Source organism: Xenopus laevis, chromosome 3L, assembly GCF_017654675.1.
Source record: "Xenopus laevis strain J_2021 chromosome 3L, Xenopus_laevis_v10.1, whole genome shotgun sequence".
NCBI classification, from domain to species: Eukaryota; Metazoa; Chordata; class Amphibia; order Anura; family Pipidae; genus Xenopus; species Xenopus laevis.
The window spans coordinates 26871886-26891934 of record NC_054375.1 but is presented as its reverse complement, the minus strand read 5'-3'; the positions used below and the strand labels follow the sequence as shown (position 1 = coordinate 26891934).

The following is a 20049-nucleotide window of genomic DNA, read 5'->3' as shown; positions in this document are numbered from 1 at the left end:
TCAAAGTCTGACTCCGTCCCCTGCCAAATGAAAAGTAAATCATCCACATATCTTTTGTAAAATTTGATTTTTTGCAAGTGGACAGACGTACCTCCAAAAATGTGGGTTTGTACTGTGTTTTAACCGACTGAATAAAAGCTGTTTTTACCTACGAGTGGCTCCAGGAGTGCTTGCCGTTTTTCTGCACATTTCCTCACTCACCCCAGCTACGGGTTCGGGGTGATGCACCCGGGCCACCCTGCACGTTCGGTGAGTGTTTTTCCTTATTAGCCGTGATTGAGTTAATTGCGGGATTGGATCTATGTGCTGGACCCGGGGTTTCTTACACACCTGGGTCAAAAGAGTTTAAGGGTGAGCTCAAATGAGTCATAAGATTGATTCTCACCTTTTTTGAATGTTTATTCATTGCACAATTAGAGAACTTTCGTTCCTTTCCTTTTCCCGTTTTCTAGCATCAGTTATAGGACCATTTGAGCCGACATAAATTCTTTTTCCGTATTACAATTTTCCGGATAATGGACAAAACTTCGAACCCAAAAATGTGGTTTATTTGGAGTTCATTGAAAAAATGGTAAAAAATAATTGATGGAAAGTAATTGAAAAAGTCTTTATTTCTGGAAAGCAATCTGAAGTGAGCTGAAAAAAGTGTTTGGAAGGTGAACAACCCCTTTAAACCGGCTACCTCCTCACTTCCAAAAGTGTTTAGCTAAGCAAAGCCTTACTTTCTAATGAGGATACTTTGAATAGAGCCAAGGGACTGATATTTTGCCAGCTAAAGCTAGATCAGGTTTATTGGGTATAATTATGCCGTAAATGGTTAGACAGTGATTACATAATTGTTAGATTAATAGGTCAAAGTTTTCTTCATTGAATCCGCATCTTGCCAGCCTGTTCCCACAGTCTTGAAACAAATAGTGTGCATGTACATACAAATTATCCTGGTGCAGTGCTTCTAGTTACACACAAACATTATATGCAGCTGTTTTGAGACCATGAAGCTTGCGATTGAATCAAACAGCTGAGCAGCAGAGAGACTGGCAAATTTCACAAGACGTTTGATCAGGAAACATTTAGCTGTCCATGGACCTGATCCAGTGTCGGTCTGGGATGCCACTGGCCCACCAAAAAACCTTAGACCATGTATTCCTCCAAACTAGTATTCCTCCACTCCTCACTCAACCTCTTTATTCCCCTAGTCTTATATATCTACTTACTCTATGCTTCTGTTATTAAGCATTTTTCCCATGAAGAAATAGGGAATGACCATGAAATAGGCCAAATGGTTAGAAGCAGGAGGGCCCACTGACACCTGGGTCCACCGGGGGTTTTCCTGGTATCCAAGTGGGCCAGTCTGACACTGACCTGATCATTTGCCTAATAGTAAGAACTGTTCTGCAGACTTATCTTCAGGATATATTGCCCTGTGTCTACTGATGATATCCTGCCCTGAAGGGAGTCCTATAGCCTGATCCCCATCTTCCTTTGCCTGCTGAAAGGGCTCTAAGAGTCTGAGAATTTATGGGTGCCTTTATGTACTATTCCCGCTACTGACTCAGTTCTGACAAACAACTAATTCCCTCTGACTGCCTCCCCAGATCTGTGCTTCCTCCCTTGATTCTGATATTTATTATAATCACTATATCCATATAGATCCTTAATCAGCGTCGGAGTGGCTCACCAGGAAATCTTCTTGTGGGCCAAGGTGTCAGTGCTTCTATTCACTTGGCCTATTTCATTAACATTCCCTAGATCTGTATGGGAAAAAGAGGATTAATAGATGGAGGAATAGATTTTAGTGTGTAAAATAAAGCGAATAGGAGAATAAAGAGATTGAGTAAGTACCAGAGTGTGCCTATGCTCTCAGGATATATTGTGAGTTCCTGATTTCCCAGTCCGACACTGTCCTTAATCTAAAATTTCACACTGGCAAAAAACACTAAGTTAGCAGCCTACATAAGAAAAACCAACAAGATAATAAAACAAATGGAAACAAATGTTGTGATAGTGAAGCAAAACAAGCAAGGCTTGTTTCATCAGAACAGAACTAGGAAATAATAACTATTTTGAAACACTAAACAATAGTCCTTGCAGGGGTTGTCCACCTTTGTGTTAACTTTAAGTATGATGTTGCTTTTCAAATGGGGGTCATTGACCCCATCTAAAAGTAAATACTCTGTAAGACTACAAATGAATTGTCATTTTATTTTTATTACTCATCTTTCTTTTCAGGTCTCTCCTATTCATATTCCTGTCTTTTATTCAAATCAATGCCTGGTTGATAGGGTAACTTGGACCCTAGCAACTAGATTTTGAAAACTGAAATTGAAAACCGGAGAGCTGCTGAATAATGAGCTAAATAACTAAAAAAACTAAAATAATCAAAAATGAAAACCAATTGCAAATTGTCTCAGAATATCACCTTCTACTGAAAGTTAATCAAAAGGTGAACAACTCCTTTAAAGTAAATGCTTTCCAAAGTATTGCAATGAAATAGCAACAGAGGATAGGAGAATAATATGGTGGATGGGAAACAATGTAGGAAGCAGATTAGGCAATCTAACTCTGTCATTGATGAATGAGATGATTGGAATTGTATGAGCAGAATATGCACAGTCATTTACTTAAATTGTCCATGACAGTCCTGGGAATTGAACTGACTGAAATAGGTGGGGCTTTGGGTGGATCAGGAAATGCATCATGGCTTATCGTCATCATGGTTAAAACTGTTCTGGGATTTACTTCTATAATGTTGGCCCAGTTAAGGAGGGTCCATACCATCTGACCTGAGCTAAGTACTTTGTCTTATTAAGGGGCAGTTTGGGAATCACTACAGTATGCAGGCCCGGACTGGCAATCTGTGGGTTCTGGCAAATGCCAGAGGGGCTGCTATAAGGTGCCATAAAAAGTCAGTATTTAGTGGGCTGGTGGAGACAGTTTGGGCCTCTGTGTGGGCTGATTGGGCCTCTGTGTACCTGAAATGCCAGGGCCTATTTTAATTCTCAGTCCGGACCTGCGTTTGGGTGTTGGTTAGACTGAACACAAAGTATCCATTTGCACCCAATAAATGGCTGAACGTCTAGTCTACACTCATTAAAATTAGTATTATTTTCTGTGCATTCATTGTGCAACAAATGCATATGAAACCACTTCATTTCATGGAATGTGTGTATTGTCCAGAGGGTTCGCTACAAAGGTTTCACGTAACAATATCCATTCAGCAGCTGCTACACAACCTTGCAGTTGCCAAGGATCCAAAGTAAAACAAAGGATTAAATTAGAAAAGACAAACTGCAAAACTATTCATTATTAATAACCATGTTTTTATTAGTATCCCACTAAGCCAATATATGCAAACTAAGGGACAAATTTATTAAAGGGCGTAGTGGCTGTCTCTAGCGACAATTCACCCGAAATCCCATCCGCAGAGACATCGCCAATTTAGTAGCATAGAGGAAAATTGCTAGTGAAAGAATACATCGCTAGTGAAGTTTCTCGCCCTTTCGGCAGTGCGAATTTTCCATTGCATTACCCCTTTTGCCAGAACTGATAAGATGAAGCAACATCATCCTGACGTCATATCCTGTATGCCGAAAAGTCATAAAAATTAAAAAAAAACACTGGCGTTTTTTCATATTTTAAAGTGGGATTGTTTTTAAAAATTGTAACTGTTAAATATTGTTGTTTTAATATTTTTTTGAACCATTTGAGGGGCATGCCACATTCGTTTTAGGGTGGGCTCATGTCTAGGACATTGGAGGATCTCTTTTGTCTTTATTTTGCTCCCTTGGACATGTTTAATAATAAGTGGCCACTTCAAGCATTTGCACCAACATCTCTAATAAAGACATATATATGACCTATATGTACCCGTCCTATTCAAATTTACCTAAGCACAAGTGTACTAACGAAAATCCACCCTTTAGTGTCTACTAGCATCAACTAGGGAACAATTTGGGTTCCTTGGTGGTGTTTCCTAGACAATATCGGTAGCAAAGATACACAAGCTGTATCTTAGGGATTTACTAAGGTTCTAATGGTAAATTTGAATTCGAATTTTCAACATTTTAATAGGTCAAAACTCACAAATTCGAATATAAAAGCACCAACCAGCATTCAAATTAGAATTCGAAGGTGAGATTAATCACAGCTCGACTGTGGAAACAGTTCTAATTTGAATATTCAGCCACCTAAAACTTGCCAAGTTCATGTAGAAGTCAATGGCAGAGGTCCCTTGAACAATTTGAAGATGTTAATAGCAGTGATGAGCCAAATTTTTGTTTGACGGCCCAATGGGAGAAAAATTTATTTTGTTTATTGTTAATAAAACAAAATAAATTGCCACGCTGCTAAATAAATTGTTGCGACAAAAGCTATTCCATCAAATTTTAGACGTTCAACGTTTTTCATAAATAACATACCATTCGAATTGTGAATACAATTAAAAATAGAATTTATTAGAGTTTTAAAAAAACTCACATTACTCTAAAATTCGACCTTTGATAAATAACCCCCTAAATGTTTCTGATATATACTAACTGGAAGTAGGCAATACTTATCTCGTTGCAATGGCCACTGAGCAGCAGGTTTAATTTACTTGATTGGGACCCTAGAGTAAATGCCTTTGTCCAGCAACATCTGCTCATAATTACTGTGGAGTTCTTCATGAGATGTTACACCCTCATTGCAATCATGATGAGGAAGTAATGCTAGGCCTGTTTGTTATTGTGGATACACATCTAGCAAATGTATATTGGTCCCAATCGCCTGAGACATAAGGCATATGATCATTATATCATCTTGAATGCTAGTGCATCCACTATTGTCAAACCATGTAAAATGTGCAGGATGCTTGAATCAATAATGTGTTTCTTTAAAGCCTGAAAAATCATCACATAACATTGTGTATTATGATGGTTTGTGAAATTATGTTTCAGAATAAAGAAATATGGAAAGCTCCGTATTAAAGGAGTAGTTCACCTGAATATTTACTTTTCATATGATGTACGTAGTAGCATCATGTTTGGTTGTTTTTTGTTTTGTTTTTAAACATTTTTGTTGTATCAGTCTCAGACCTGCTAATTAAACTAATATCTGGTCAACAGAGTTTTTGCCAAAGACCCAGCTCAGCCAAATCTCATTCTACAGCTGTAAAGAATAAGTTAATTCCACTGTCTAGCGGCAACGTGACTACAGCAACATAAAAGTAGGAAGTCGATGTAATTGTAGATCCCATCAATACTTTCCAGATGTAGCATAGTCCCAAATCTGTTACTGCACCTTGTACTGAAGGGTCTCCAAATCCTCCAGAAACCTAGTTATCCAAAAGTACAGCGGAGGCAAGAACCCACCCATTGAAGTACTGCCAGATCCATAGTTTTCCTATCCAGGGTTGGATTGGGCCGCCAGACTACCAGACAATCTCCAGGTGGGCCCAAGCTCTAGCATGTCCCAGCCAAGGATAATTCCCATCAGCCCATTCTTATTTCTTCTGTTGTCTACATGAAACATTTATAAATGTCTACATCTAACTGTTGTGAGTAGGCCCTCAATTACAGGTTCTCTGGAGGGAATTAGGAGGCCCAGACCAACACTGACCTAATTATTATTATTATTTCCATTTACTTTTGAGCCAAAAAAGCTTGGCAATTTCTGTAATTTTTACCAAGCCTACCAAAGCCTGTTACCATCAAACCAGCATGAATTAATGAAATTCATGTTGGCTTTTCTTGTTTTGCTCGAGCTGGAAATTGAAGCAATCAAAAGTGGGGATTTAAATAAGTACATGACTTTCATTATGTTTCATTTTTACTATTCATATGTTATAATAAATGTGAAAACAAAGAAGCTAAATATTTAAACCTATATTTGCTGTTTACCAGGATAAAATATTTATTAAAGGGGAAGGTGAAAAAAATGGTGCCTTTTCTGACTCTCTCTCTCTATGCTTTAATCTTTTCACATATTTCTGTAAATGTGATATTTATTGTCTATTGAGGCAATGCAATTAAATTTGCAAAGCTTGCACCAGGTCATGTGGCCATAGTAACCTAAACCTTCTACAGTAGTTTTCAAAGATCAGGGGACATCAGCTCGGATGAGGTGTTTGCAGCAGGAAAACATAGGTTGAATAACTTGCAAACAGGGCTGGATTTCTTGTTACGGCACCCAGAGGCCGCCCCACCGTCCGATCGCACAAATTTGTAGGGGTGCCACCTTTTGCCCGATCTGACACCTGGCAGATGGTGGGGACGTGACTTAACAGGAGCGGAGCCGTGACGTGCTGGGGTGGAGCTGTGACGGCAGGGGAGAGGCTATGATGTGGTCCTCGGTGATTGGCCAATAGCCGTGTCTATTATAGGAATTCTCTCTCGTTTTCCTAATTTGGAAAACTGGGCAGACAGTTTTGACTTTGGCAGCCCTTCAAAAAACTGGGCTGTCCGGGTCAACACCGGACATGTGGCAACCCAACTAACGTGCAACCTTCAATTAGCCGCAGGACAGGACTCACAGGAGATTTCCTGCGTACCCCATGCAAACTTAAGATGCGACTGGGCAGTATGCCTCCCCTTAATATGTGCCGCCCTAAGCCTGGGCCTTTGTGGCCTTGCCACAAATCAGGGCCTGCTTACAAATAAAGCATTAATAATACTAAATGGTTGTAAATTCGAGAAAATAGATTAGTCATAATCTAAAAGTACATCATAAAGTACAGTTTAGTGCATTAATTAGTTATTGGAAACTCTAATCGAAGAGGAGGTTCAGCCCTGTGTTGCCCTCATTCTAGCTATGTGGTCTCAAAAGGCTGATCACCTTTAACCAAAAAGCATGAATAACTGCGTTACTGGTTAAATAGGAATGCTACAAATCCAATAAAGCATTTTAACTTTATGTGTGACATCAGGCCTCATGCTGTATATTTTTAAATCTGGAATGCTACATTGATACAATGTCAACATGCCATTTAAAAAGTGCTGACCATCGCCTCTGTTCTGAGTTCCTGTGCACATCTTTCTAGGTGGCACAAATCTGTGTTTGCCTGACCGATCAAAGGTCATAAGGTGCGTCATAAAAATGCATGTGTCATGTGTAAATCTAGCGTAAAATTAGAATTTCAAGAAGAAGTTCACACTGATATAATGGCTTACAGACATGCACCTCCTCTGTTTCTGTTGTTGTCGTTTATTGCAATCTGAACTCCCATGGATCATATACTGGAAATGTTCCATAAAAAGGGCCAAGAGTTAAACTCTGCATTGTACATTACAAGCATAGACCATTAGTCATAAGGGGAAGGCATGGCTTATAAAAGAGCAGAAGAATGATTTCTATATAGAGCGGGAGGCTATGCAAGACCGGTAGGGCTTCTCACATTACAAGTTGATTTCAAATGTATAAAAAACTACCATCCCAAAATTTCTCTTTCTGGAACATTTGTTTCATTGTTTATGAGCTTATATTAAGTACTAGGCAATTTGCTGTTACTAAACATAAAAATGTAATTAAATCATTTGAATTTGCTATTAGTGTTGCTGCTAAGTGTCTTTTCTAAAAAGATTCTGTTTTAACTCAAAATCCTGCAGTGGTGTAAGTAATGGGTTCCAGATAGGATGTCAAACTGCTATGCAGGGACAAAACCAGTGCAAAATGTAAGCAGGGATTCTTCTTGGAGTGCCATTAGTATGGAGACTATTTTGAATAGCACTTATTTCATGGTGACAAAATGACGTTTTTTAGCACAAAATTCACTTTGTATTAGAAATTAATTTTGCCCGGACATTAACAAAATGCATTTTGTTAGAACAAAAATTATTTTAAAGTCAGAAAGTAAATCCTGTATCATTTTTCTTTAGGACCATAGCATTTCTGTGTATTTAAACTCTTGAGTATATTCTCTCCACTCGTATAATATTTTTTAATATTTGCTTAAATCCCAATCATAGCACACCATTAATAGTAATACTTGTGTAGTAGCTTACTATATCATGATGTCTTACAACTACAAAACTCATCCAATGCCTGATCCATCTTTTATCCAACAAGAATGTCCTAAATCATTCATAGCATTTAAGCATAAATCATCAACCTGCACAGTGTTGGATTGGGATGCCAGGGGCCCACCAGAAAACCTTAGGCTGAGGGCCCACTTTCCAAATACTATACTCTCTCACTCAACCTCTTTATTCTCCTAGTGTCTTTTCTCTACATACTGTATCTATTCTTCCATAGTGATGGGCGAATTTATTCGACAGGCGCGAATTCGCAGCGAATTTGCATGATTCACTGCCGGTGAATAAATTTGCAAAACGGGCATGAAAATTTGCTGGTGAAAATTTGCCGGTGTCAAAAAAAATGACGCAAAATTTTCGCCGTTTCTCGAATTTCGCAGGAACAACGCTATCACTATTCTTCCATTATTAAAAGGGTTGATTACCTTTGAGATAACTTTTAGTATGATGTAGAGAGTGGTATTCTGAGACAATTTGCACATGGTTTTCATTTTTTATTATTTGTGGTTTTTCAATTATTTAGCTTTTTATTCAGCAGCTCTCCAGTTTGCAATTTCACCAATCTGGTTGCTAGGGTCCAAATTACCCTAGCAACCATGCATTGATCTGAATAAGAGACTGGAACATGAATAGGAGAGGCCTGAATAGAAAGATGAGTAATAAAAAATAGCAATAACAATACATTTGTAGCCTTACAGAGCATTTGTTTTTTTAGATGGTGTCAGTGACCCCCATTTAAAAGCTGAAAACGGTCAAAAGAAGGCAAATAATGAAAAAACTGTAAAAAAAATAAAATAATTAAGACCAATTTAAAAGTTGCTTTGAATTAGCCATTCTATAACATACTAACGGTTAACTTAAAGGTGAACCACCCCTTTAAGCCTCTTTGTTCCCATAAAGTAATAGGGAATGACCATGAAATAGGGCACATGGTTTGAAGCAAGAGGCCCACTGACACCTGGGCCCACTGGGATTTTTCCTGGTATCCCGGTGGGCCAGTCCAACACTGATCCTGTGCAAGTGGCAGTAAGGAGGGCCTTAAAGCAAAACAATGGAAATGGGGCAGCAGCTGAAGTCCAAGTAGGGTAATATTTGGAGTAAATTCTCATTTGCTCTTCTTGATTTTCTTAGAAATCCACTCTGAAGGTCACTTAGGAGGACATTTGTGCTAATTACATCCTAGATAGCAGGGTGTTGATTATATAGTGAATAAAGTACCCCCTTTTTTAAATTATAAGGATATTACAAGTTACCGAGGAGTTCCATGACCATATAAAAACACGAGGCTGAAGGCCGAGTGTTTTTATACAGGTCATGGAACTCCGAGGTAACTTCTAATATCCTCATATTTTGCAACTGGGGGTACTTTATTTATTATAATACACAAATTTCAGTGAGTCGTGTGACAGAAATGGCATCAGAACCGTTTATAACTGATGACATCAGAACTCACCGTTTATAAGGCTATAATTTACAAGATATTCATGGCTTTTGTGTATCATATTATGTACATCTCTTTCTATGACTGGAGGTGGTGCTAAAACGATTGGAGCCTTTTTAAGTTGAATCACAAAGGTTCTAAAACCCTTGTGTCAGGGTTGAAGGCCCGATAGAATCTGATGAAACCCCTTCCTGTTCACAGACTATTCTTTTTTTAATAGCTAGATCTGTTATCCAGAAACCCGTTATCCAGAAAGTTCAGAATTACGGAAAGGCCGTCTCCCATAGACTTCATTATAATCAAATAATCCAAATTTTAAAAAACAATTTCCTTTTTCTCTGTAATAATAAAACAGTATCTTGTACTTTATCCAAACTAAGATATAATTAATCCTTAATGGAAGCAAACCCAGACTATTGGGTTTATTTATTGTTTACATGATTTTCTAGTAGAATTAAGGTGGGAAGATCCAAATTACAGAAAGACCCGTTATCCGGAAAGCCCCAGGTCCGGAGCATTCTGGATAATAGGTCCCATACATGTACCACCAACTAGTGGGACTATCACCCAGAAATTCTTGCCATTTGCCTAGAAGCTGGAAACTTCCTTTGTGCAGTATCTAATCGTTCCAATTATACTGTATTGCTGCTGCTATCATGACTAATTCTTGTTCAATAAAACTTTAGGCCATAGGTTAAAGAATTCCTGTAGCTCACCGTTCCTGCAATAAAAGATATAGCATGTTATATGCACACATTAAATGTATTTATATCTCTCTGTGCAAACTTACATCTGGGGAGTTCAACGTTCAGCCCTGTTCAGCTGCCCCACTCCCAAATACCATCATATTATGTCCTTGGACTACTAGACTATGCCCTTTCTAGCTTCTTGTATCAGGATTAAATAAAAACACACATGGAGACACATGGGAGATGATAAATTAGGTGTGTCCAGCCAGCCTATGAGACAATGATGCAAAAGGAAAACATATTTTGTTTAGAGCAAAATCTGGTATATTGTCCCTTCAACTTCTTGAGCAAAATCCTGATGTTGGTTCAGAACTATGTTTCTCCAATGTAATTACAACATTTAGGGGCAGATTTACTAAGCTCTAGTGAAGAATTTGAATGGAAAAAAATTAGAATTTCGAAGTATTTTTTTTGGGTATTTCGACCATCAAATTGGTCAAATTCGATCGAATTCGATAGAATCGAACGATTGGAAGTAAAAATCGTTTGACTATTCGACCATTCGATAGTCAATAGTACTGTCTCTTTAAAAAATACTTTGACTTTATACTTCTCCACTTTAAACCTACCGAGGTGCAATGTTAGCCTATGGGGACCTTCCCCAGTACTTTTCTAAGCTTTTTTTATACAAATAAAAATCGATCGATCGCTTCAAATCGTTCGAAACGTTCGAATTTTTATTTGATCATTCGATCGAAGCATTTGCACTAAAATCCTTCGAATTCGATATTCTAATTCGAAGGATTTTACTTCGAGGGTCGAATTTGAGGGTTTATTAACCCTCGAAATTCCACCCTTGATAAATCTGCCCTTTAGTGATGTCTTAAGTGATGTAGTTAAGTCTTTAGAGCTCATGTACATTAAACAGAAACATAATACTGCAATGTTTTTGTAGATGACACAAGCCTCCACCTCCAAGCATAGGAAATAATTATTATTTATAATGCCTTGGGAAGCGCAGTAGAAATTATATCATGTGATCAACATGCAACACTGCGACGCACCTTTATCAAGGGTCGAATTTCGAATTCATGTGAGTTTTTTTAAAAACTCTTATAAACTCAAAATTCGACCAATCGAAATTTATTGATAAAATCTAATTTTCTCAGCTCGGACGACTTTAATCGACCCGAAAACTCGAATCAAATTAGATTCACATTAGAAAAACTCGAGTTGCATTAAAAAAACTTGGTTTGAGTTTTTTTCTCAAATGTCAGGAAGGCTGCAAACATCACCAAATTGATCCCTGGACCTCATTGACTTATACAGCAATTCAGCAGGTTTAAGGTGGCCAGAGTATGATAAATCTCGAAATTCAAAATCGAATTCGAATTAAAACTTGAGTCCAGTTTGGATAATTCACAATTCAAAATTGAGAGTTTTGACCAAAAAAAAAAAGTTTAAATTCGAATTGAATTTCCTATTAACCCTTAATGGACTTGTTATCCAGAAACCCGTTATCCAGAAAGCTCCAAATAACGGAAAGGCTGTCTCCCATAGACTCCATTTTATCCAAATAATGAAGATTTTTAAAACTGATTTCCTTTTTCCCTATAATAATAAAACAGTACCTTGTACTTGATTCAAACAAAGACATACGTAATTAATCCTTATTGGAAGCAAAACCAGGCTATTGGGTTTATTTAACGTTTACTTGATTTTATAGTAGAAATAAAGTATGATCCAAATGACATAAAAATCCATTATACGGAAAACCCCAGATCCCGGGTATTCTGGATAAAACGTCCCATACCTGTACCATGAGCGTCAGCTTTTAGAGTATTCCAGCTAAATTCAAAGTTGGCATCCCCAGAAATTCTACCGTGACCAAAGTATCCTGCGCCTTTTAGATGCATATGCACCACTACTTTCAGGTACTCCTGAACAAATGCTCCTGATTTTGCTTGTCATCTGCATTATATGTGTACACGTCAGCAAAGTTAGCATCTTTATTATACATACTGATAGAAGGTAAGGTCAGATCTCCACTTTAATTCAATAAACTACTATTGCAGGGATGTATAGGACATACAGTAGTTCATTTTCATTATCACATTTAATACAGTCTTATAGGGGGCCATTCACTTATATCATGTTCTATTGTTAGCAGAATGGTGAAGCCACGTGGCAGAACAAACAATGATAAAAAAGCAATTATTAGGTTATTTATGTCAATTAACTGTTTAAATATCATCATTGTCTAGGCATCTTGCATTGGTATTGTCTGCAGTGAACATCCATAGTACCAGTTAGGTAAATTACCCCCAACTGCATTTGTTAACAACAATATGGCTCACTTAAAGTCTAAAAGAAAATTTATTGTGCTGTGTTTTATATCCCAGCAACATGCTTGATAATCTCCAATAGAACAGGCATGGGACCTGTTATCCAGAATGCTCAGGACCTGGTGTTTACCAGATGAGGGGTCTTTTGGTAACTTGGATCTCCATACCTTAAACAGGTTCTTCACCTTTGAGTTAATTTTTAGTATAATGTAAAGCAGTGATCCCCAACAAGTAGCTCGTGAGTAACATGTTGCTCTCCAACCCCTTGGATGTTGCTCCCAGTGGCCTCAAAGCAGGTGATTATTTTTGAATTCCAGGCAAGTTTTGGTTTCATAAAAACTAGGTGCACTGCCAAAGAGAGCCTCAATGTAGGTTGTGGATCCACATAGGGACTACCAAATGACCAATCACAGCACTTATATGGCACCCCAAGAACATTTTTTATGCTAGTGTTGCTCCCCAACTCTTTTTACTTCTGAATGTTGATCAAGGGTTCAAAAGGTTGAGGATTCCTGATGTAGAGAGTGATATTCTGAGACAATTTGCTATTGGTTTTCATTTTTTATTATCTGTAGAGTTATTTAGCTTTTTATTCAGCAGCTCTCCAATTTTAACAATCTGGTTAACTACCAAATGACCCTAGCAACCATGCATTGCTTTACAGGGGTGGTTCACCTTTAAGGTAACTTTTAGTATGTTATACAATGGCTAATTCTAAGCAACTTTTCAATTGGTTTTCATTTTTTTTTTTCATTTTTTATAGCTTTTGCATTATTTGACTTCTTCTTCTGATTCTTTCCAGATTTCAAAAGGGGGTCACCATTTTAAAAAACAAATGCTCTGCAAGGCTACACATGTATTGTTATTGTTATTTTTTATAACTAATTTTTCTATTCAGGTCTTCTCCTATTCATATTCCAGTTTATTCAAATCAGTGCATGGTTGCTAGGGGAATTTGGACCCTAGCAACCAAACTGCTGAAATCGCAAACTGGAGAGCTGTGAAATAGACAGCTAAATAACTCAAAAAACACAAATAATAAAAAATGAAAACCAATTGCAAATTGTCTCAGAATATCACTCTCTACATCATACTAAAAGTTGATTTAAATTTGAACAAACCTTTTAAAAAAGAGACTGGAATATGAATAGGAGAGGCCCGAACATAAAGATGAGTAATATAAAGTAGCAATAAAACAATACATTTGTAGCCTTACAGAGCATTTGTTTTCAGATGGGGCCAGCGACCCCCATTTGAAAGATGGAAAGAGTCAGAAGTAGAAAGCAAATAATTTAAAAACTATAAAAAAAAAAACAATTAAAACCAATAAAAAAGTTGCTTAAAATTGGCCATTCTGTAACATACAAAAAGTTAACTTAAAGGTGAATGATCCCTTTAATGGCATAGAGTAAAATGTGTGAAAAAAATCACTGAGTAGATGAAGTAAATAAAGAAGTCTAAAGCATTCTATTGCATGTACAATTATCGATTGTATAAACACTTATCGGAGAAAAATGAGTCAGAAGCATATGCATATCTGGGCCTTTGTGATACACAAAAAATTACTAAAAAATGCGGAATAATAATGTGCCACCTAAGATATGGGACCTGTTATCCAGAATGCCTGGACCTGGGGCTTTCTGGATAAAGCATCATTTCATAATTTTCATACCTCTTCATACCTTAAGTCTACTAGAAAATCATGTAAACATTAAATAAACCCAATAGGCTGGTTTTGCCTCCAATAAGGATTAATTATATCTTAGTTGGGATCAAGTACAAGCTACTGTTTTATTATTACAGCGAAATATATATATATATATATATATATATATATATATATATATATATATATATATATATATATATATATATATATATATATATAATAAAGCTATGAATATCTTGTAAATTATATCCTTATAAATGGTGAGTTCTGATGTCATCAGTTATAAACGGTGAGTTCTGATGTCATTTCTGTCACATGACTCACTAAAACTTGTTTATTATAATTAATAAAGTAACCCCAGTTGCAAAATATGAGGATATTAGAAATTACCTCGGAGTTCCATGACCTGTATAAAAGCACTCAGCCTTTGGCCTTGTGTTTTTATATGGTCATGAAACTCCTCGTTAACTTATAATATCCTTATATTTTACAAGAGGGGGTACTTTATTCACTATATACACACACACGTCATGATTGTTATAATGCAATTGGGTTACAAGCACCAGTTCTCAATTAATGTAAGCTGTAGAGTCAGATCAGACACTGAGAATGGATTACTGGTTTTAAGGTTTCTGAAATTCCTCTGTGCAGTTGGTCGGTTTATTAAAGAAAATGTAACATTTCCCAAGGTTACACCATGAGAGCCCTCTGCCCAAAATAAAAGAACACCTGCAACCCCCCCCCCACACACGCTATTACTCTTATTACTATTTATTTGTTATTTATAGTTGAAAGCAAAGATGTCAAAATTTGTGCTCCTCCAGTTGTAGCCAACTACAATTCCCAGCATCCCTGCTGGGAGCAGTACATCACAACAGCTGGACATCCACCAGTTTTCTTGAGCCGCCGCCAGTTCAAACGAACGGCACAGAAACTCCCATTCAATTCTACATCACTGGTTTTGCCCCAGACTTCATCAAGCTTGCAGAACACCACACCAGCAGCCTCCTATCTAGGCTCTTACAGAAACAGGATTGGGAAGAAAGTATTCACATTCAGTAAGGCTGAGATGTACAGCAAGTGTCCACAATGAAACACTGCAACATGTTCCATGATTAAAAGCTGTGGAATGTAACATTGCTTATATAGAATATATGTAATTCTCACCCCCTGAGTACAGTAGGCTGTTCCTACAACGTATGTGGTCTTAGGTACAGGTTACATGTATTAAGTGCATGCAGGGGACTTACCTATTCAGACTTGGTTGGCTACAGACAAGCACATACACACTGCCTCGCAGGCTTGCACTCTCCTTCTGTCACTTAGCAGTCCCAGGATCAGGAAGAAGGCAGAGGGAAGGAGCAGTGGAGGAGGGGGTGTGGAGAGGGGAGTTTTTAGAAAACAGAGCACCTATTGTCTGCAGCCCCCGGCATATGGTATATTTCATACATATTGAATGCATTAGGCTGGTATATTTTAAGGAATATTGTGCAGGAGCCTGTGATGGAGAAACCCAGATCAAGCTTAGACCAGTAATGAAACCGAAGAAAAGTTTAGGCAGTCGGATACTGGGCAGGAATTTTGTTCCAGCGGAGGGTGTGGAACATGTCACACCCCTCTCCAGTATGCTGCAAGTGCTTTGGCGCTGACAGGGTTAACTATTTAAGAGGTAGATACCTTATATATTTATAATACACAAAAGCCATGAATATCTTGTAAGTGATATCCTTATCCTTATCAGGGTGGGTGTCACCCAGTGTTATCAAAAACTCGTTAGGAGTCCACCAAAGAGTAATCTGCAGCATCATGAGAGTTACTACACATTGGGGCTCATTTATTAACACTGGGCAAATTTGCCCATGGGCAGTTACCTATAGCGACCTATCAGTGCTTTTTAAAGCCAGCTGCAAGTAAAACAATGAATGTAGCAATTTGATTGGTTGCCATGGGTTACTGCACATGGACAAATTTACCCAGTTTTGATAAATGACCCCCAATGTCTTTGTAGCCCCCAGAATGGTGGTGCCCTGTACAGCGGTGTAACTAGAGTGCTTGCAATCTGTGCCCACCTTCCCTGCCACAGGTAAGAGAGTGGCTGGGGAGGGGAGTATTTCTTTCCGCTATAACTGCAGCCGCAGGGTCTGCTTCGTCTATAGTTGCGCCACTGACAAGAATATAAAGAAAGGTGTCCTCTTAAAGCAAAACCATGCATTTCCCCAGTGTTGTTTAACTACAACTCCCAGCATAAAACATGTTAGGCGCTCTAATTCAACACGACTGTTTGGTAAAACTTTTTTTTCCCCTGATCTCATGCACCAAAGGACCTCAGAACCCTGCCTGCCCTGTACTCACCCCATTCCCTGATCTTTGTTCATGTAGTCATGGCTGGAGCAGCACTTTATCTGATATTTGTGCAATAACAGCAAGCCCAAACTGCACCGTAATCTCCCTGTACTAGATATGAGCAGGCAGAATCCGCTTGGAACTGTAATGGACTTTGGGCTGGAGAGTGCTATGGGAATGTTTTATGGAGGCTTAACACCTCCATTAAGGGTTAAGACAAAAGGGCAGATTCGGGAAGATTTAGTCGCCTCTTCTTCTGGGCGACAATCTCCCCGAACTGCCTTTGCGTGTCTTTCCATCCGCTATAATGAAAAGTCACCTGCGCTAAAGCACACACGCCGCTTCGTTTTCGTTTCCTCGTGAGACAACTTAGGGCAACTTCAGAAAATGAATCGCCGCGCATGCTTTAGCTCAGGCGACTTTTCATTATAGCGGACGGGAAGACACGCAAAGGCAGTTCGGGGAGATCGTCACCCAGAATCCCCGAATCTGCCCGTGTCTCAACCCTAATATGCAGCTTGTAGTGTTCTGTGGATAGCAAGACCCCCTTCTATAGATGCAAATATTTACATCTGACAAAGGTTGATTTTGGCTCCTGAAAGAGAGTCCTCCCCTGCACTGTTGCCTTGCATGGCCAAATACTCAACCCACTGTGTGTACCCTCTGTTCATTCTACAAACTAAGTACCTGCAGGTTTCAGGTTTCGGCATCACCTGGTCAGGATGTTGCCAATTTATGAAAATAAACTGTACGTAGATGTGGGGATATCACTACTGCTCCCCGTGGAGCAATTTTGTAAATCTCAGACAGTGAAAAGCTAATATAAATACTGCTGCATTAAAACATACCTCCCAACATTTTGGAAAGAAGAGGGACAAAAAAGTTGGTGCGTGTAGCACGGCGAAATTGTTTTGAACACGTCCATTTTGTGACCCCCTAATTACCATGTCCATTTTACAAATTTGGCAGGTTATGAAAGTTTGAACTTGTTTCTGTGTTTTCTTTTTCAGTTATTACAGTTTTGCTAATGCTAATGCCCTTTAAGCTGTGAGTCTAACTTTTCAACAAGGGACCTGTTATCTTATATTGTTACAATTACTTGTTTCCTTATCTTGAAATTGTTACAAAAGTATCTTATAAGCAGCTGTGGCTGTTCTGGGCTCTCTGCCAAAAGCCAATTAAGTTGAAAACATTGTTTCTTTTTCTGGCTGTTCAGTGCAGAGAAAAACAGGACTTTCAAGTACAAACGAGGGACTGCAGGTTGAGCTGTCGAAAGAGGGACTGTCCCTCTAAACAAGGGACAGTTGGGAGGTATGATTAAAAGTCATATTCATTTAGCTTAGACTCGCATTCCAATAAAGCAGCTATTATAATGACCAACTGTGGATTCTGAAAACCAAAAAAAATATACTATTTGTTATAACTTCCTTGCTGAGTACAACAAGGGCACAGTCTCTACGAGACTCTCATTTCCAAATTATGGGTCAAGTAAACCAAGACAGCATTTTTCTTTTGTTCTGGCAACATGGCAGCTCCTACACACACAAATACGTACAAATATATGGAGGAATGAGGGTTTGCACACATAATGTACTGTGGCTAGATGTGTGTGGTATCTATGGTGGAGCAGTGGTTAGGATTGCTGCCCCATTCCCATTGAATCCAATCTGGGCCTCCCTGCAAGATCTGTTATCCGGAAAACCCCAGGTCCCGAGCTTTCTTGATAACAGGTCCCATACCTGTAGACTTAAGGTTTGAAGATCTATATTACGGAAAGATGCATTATTTGAAAAAACTCAGGTCCCGAGCTTTCTTGATAACAGGTCCCATACCTGTAGACTTATGGTATGAAGATCCAAATTACGGAAAGATCCATTATCTGAAAAAACCCAGGTCCTGAGGATTCTGGTCCCATACCTGTATTTGATGTTGCAGAACAATGTCAGTGCCAAATGACTAAAGCTTTCATACAGTGAACCCAAACTAAGATATAATTAATCCTTATTGGAAGCAAAACCAGTCTGTTGGGTTTATTTAATGTTTACATGATTTTCTAGTAGACTTAAGGTATGAAGATCCAAATTACAGAAAGATCTGTTATCCGGAAACCCCCATGTCCCGAGCATTTTTGATAACAGGTCCCATACCTGTAGACTTAAGGTATGAAGATCCAAAATACTGAAAGATCCATTATCTAAAAAAAAACCCAGGTCCATTCTGGATAACAGGTCCCATACATGTATTTGATGTTGCACAATATTGTTTTATAAATACATAATAATAATGTCAGTGCCAAATGACTAAAGCTTTCATAAAGTGAATCCAAACTAAGATATAATTACCGGTAATCCTTATTGGACGCAAAACCAGCCTATAGGGTTTATTTAATGTTCACATGATTTTCTAGTAGACTTAAGGTATGAAGATCCAAATTACAGACAGATCTGCTATCCGGAAACCCCCAGGCCCCGAGCATCTTTGATAACAAGTCCCATACCTGTAGACTTAAGGTTTGAAGATCCAAATTACGGAAAGATCCATTATCTAAAAAAAACAAAAAACAGGTCCATTCTGGATAACAGGTCCCATACATGTATTTGATGTTGCAGAATATTGTTTTATAAATACATAATAACAATGTCAAATGACTAAAGCTATCATAAAGTGAACATGTGCACTAATAGGGTTTCTATTCATTTTATAAGTTTTCACGCTCACCTCCTGCCCCAATACACCCTACATCTGTATCTGAAAGGCAACATGTTAGCAGTATGTCACTCATAGACAGCACAATGGAAATTATCCTCAGTGTTGTTTACTTACAGACTGGAGTCTAGAAAAGAAAGTATTGGAGGAATGTTCCTCGCTGCTCACACCCAGTGCACTTTTACTGGTTTGTGGCTGAGGCAGGGCAATCAGCGAGATAGTGAAGCACTCTGCACTCATATAATATGGCAGGTCAGAGGGCAGCACTATCAGACGGCACATGCACAGAGATCTGACAAAGAGTCAAAGGGGAGAGCTCCTTATCAGCCTAACCCCTGCAGTATTAGTGCTAGGCATCAGCCCACATGTTATCAGATAGAAAGGTACTCATCCCACAGTTGCTACCTGAAGCAAAGGCTGCTCATTCACGGAAACCATGCAGCCTCTGTTTGCATTAGCTCTTTATGGTTTAGTCAATACTCAATCCACTATAGGAACAATGCTGACAAATTGCTGTCTATTGCAAAGGGCTTGGTGAAGCCTCCCAGATGAATAGCATGCCTAATGGGTCCATGACATGGGCAGCGTCTAGGGTTGCCACCTTTTCTGGAAAAAAATACCGGCCTTCCTATATTTTTATCTTTTTTCCCTACTAATAACATTGGGATAAGCCAAATACCGGCCTTGTGGCAACCCTAGCAGCATCAAGTCTTGGCCCCTTCCTCTCACTACCACCAATATCACCCCTTGCATTTAAAGGAGAACTAAACCCTAAAAATGAATACGGCTAAAAATGCCATATTTTATATACTGAACTTATTGCACCAGCCTAACATTTCAGCTTGTCAAT

General features: G+C 38.5%; 1 protein-coding gene across 2 annotated transcripts in view; it reads right to left on the bottom strand.

Moving 5' to 3' along the window:
- The window catches only part of LOC108710822 (synaptopodin), an 80594-nt gene extending 64911 nt beyond the window's left edge, over positions 1–15683 (bottom strand). Inside the window, exon 1 of one of the 2 annotated variants that reach the window (XR_005966229.1) lies at positions 15401–15681. The gene's annotated coding sequence lies outside the window, so the exon portion shown is untranslated. Of the gene's footprint in view, positions 1–15400 lie in introns of both variants that reach the window. The other variant, XM_018251994.2, reaches the window with a different exon arrangement.
- Positions 15684–20049: the final 4366 nt, after the last annotated feature.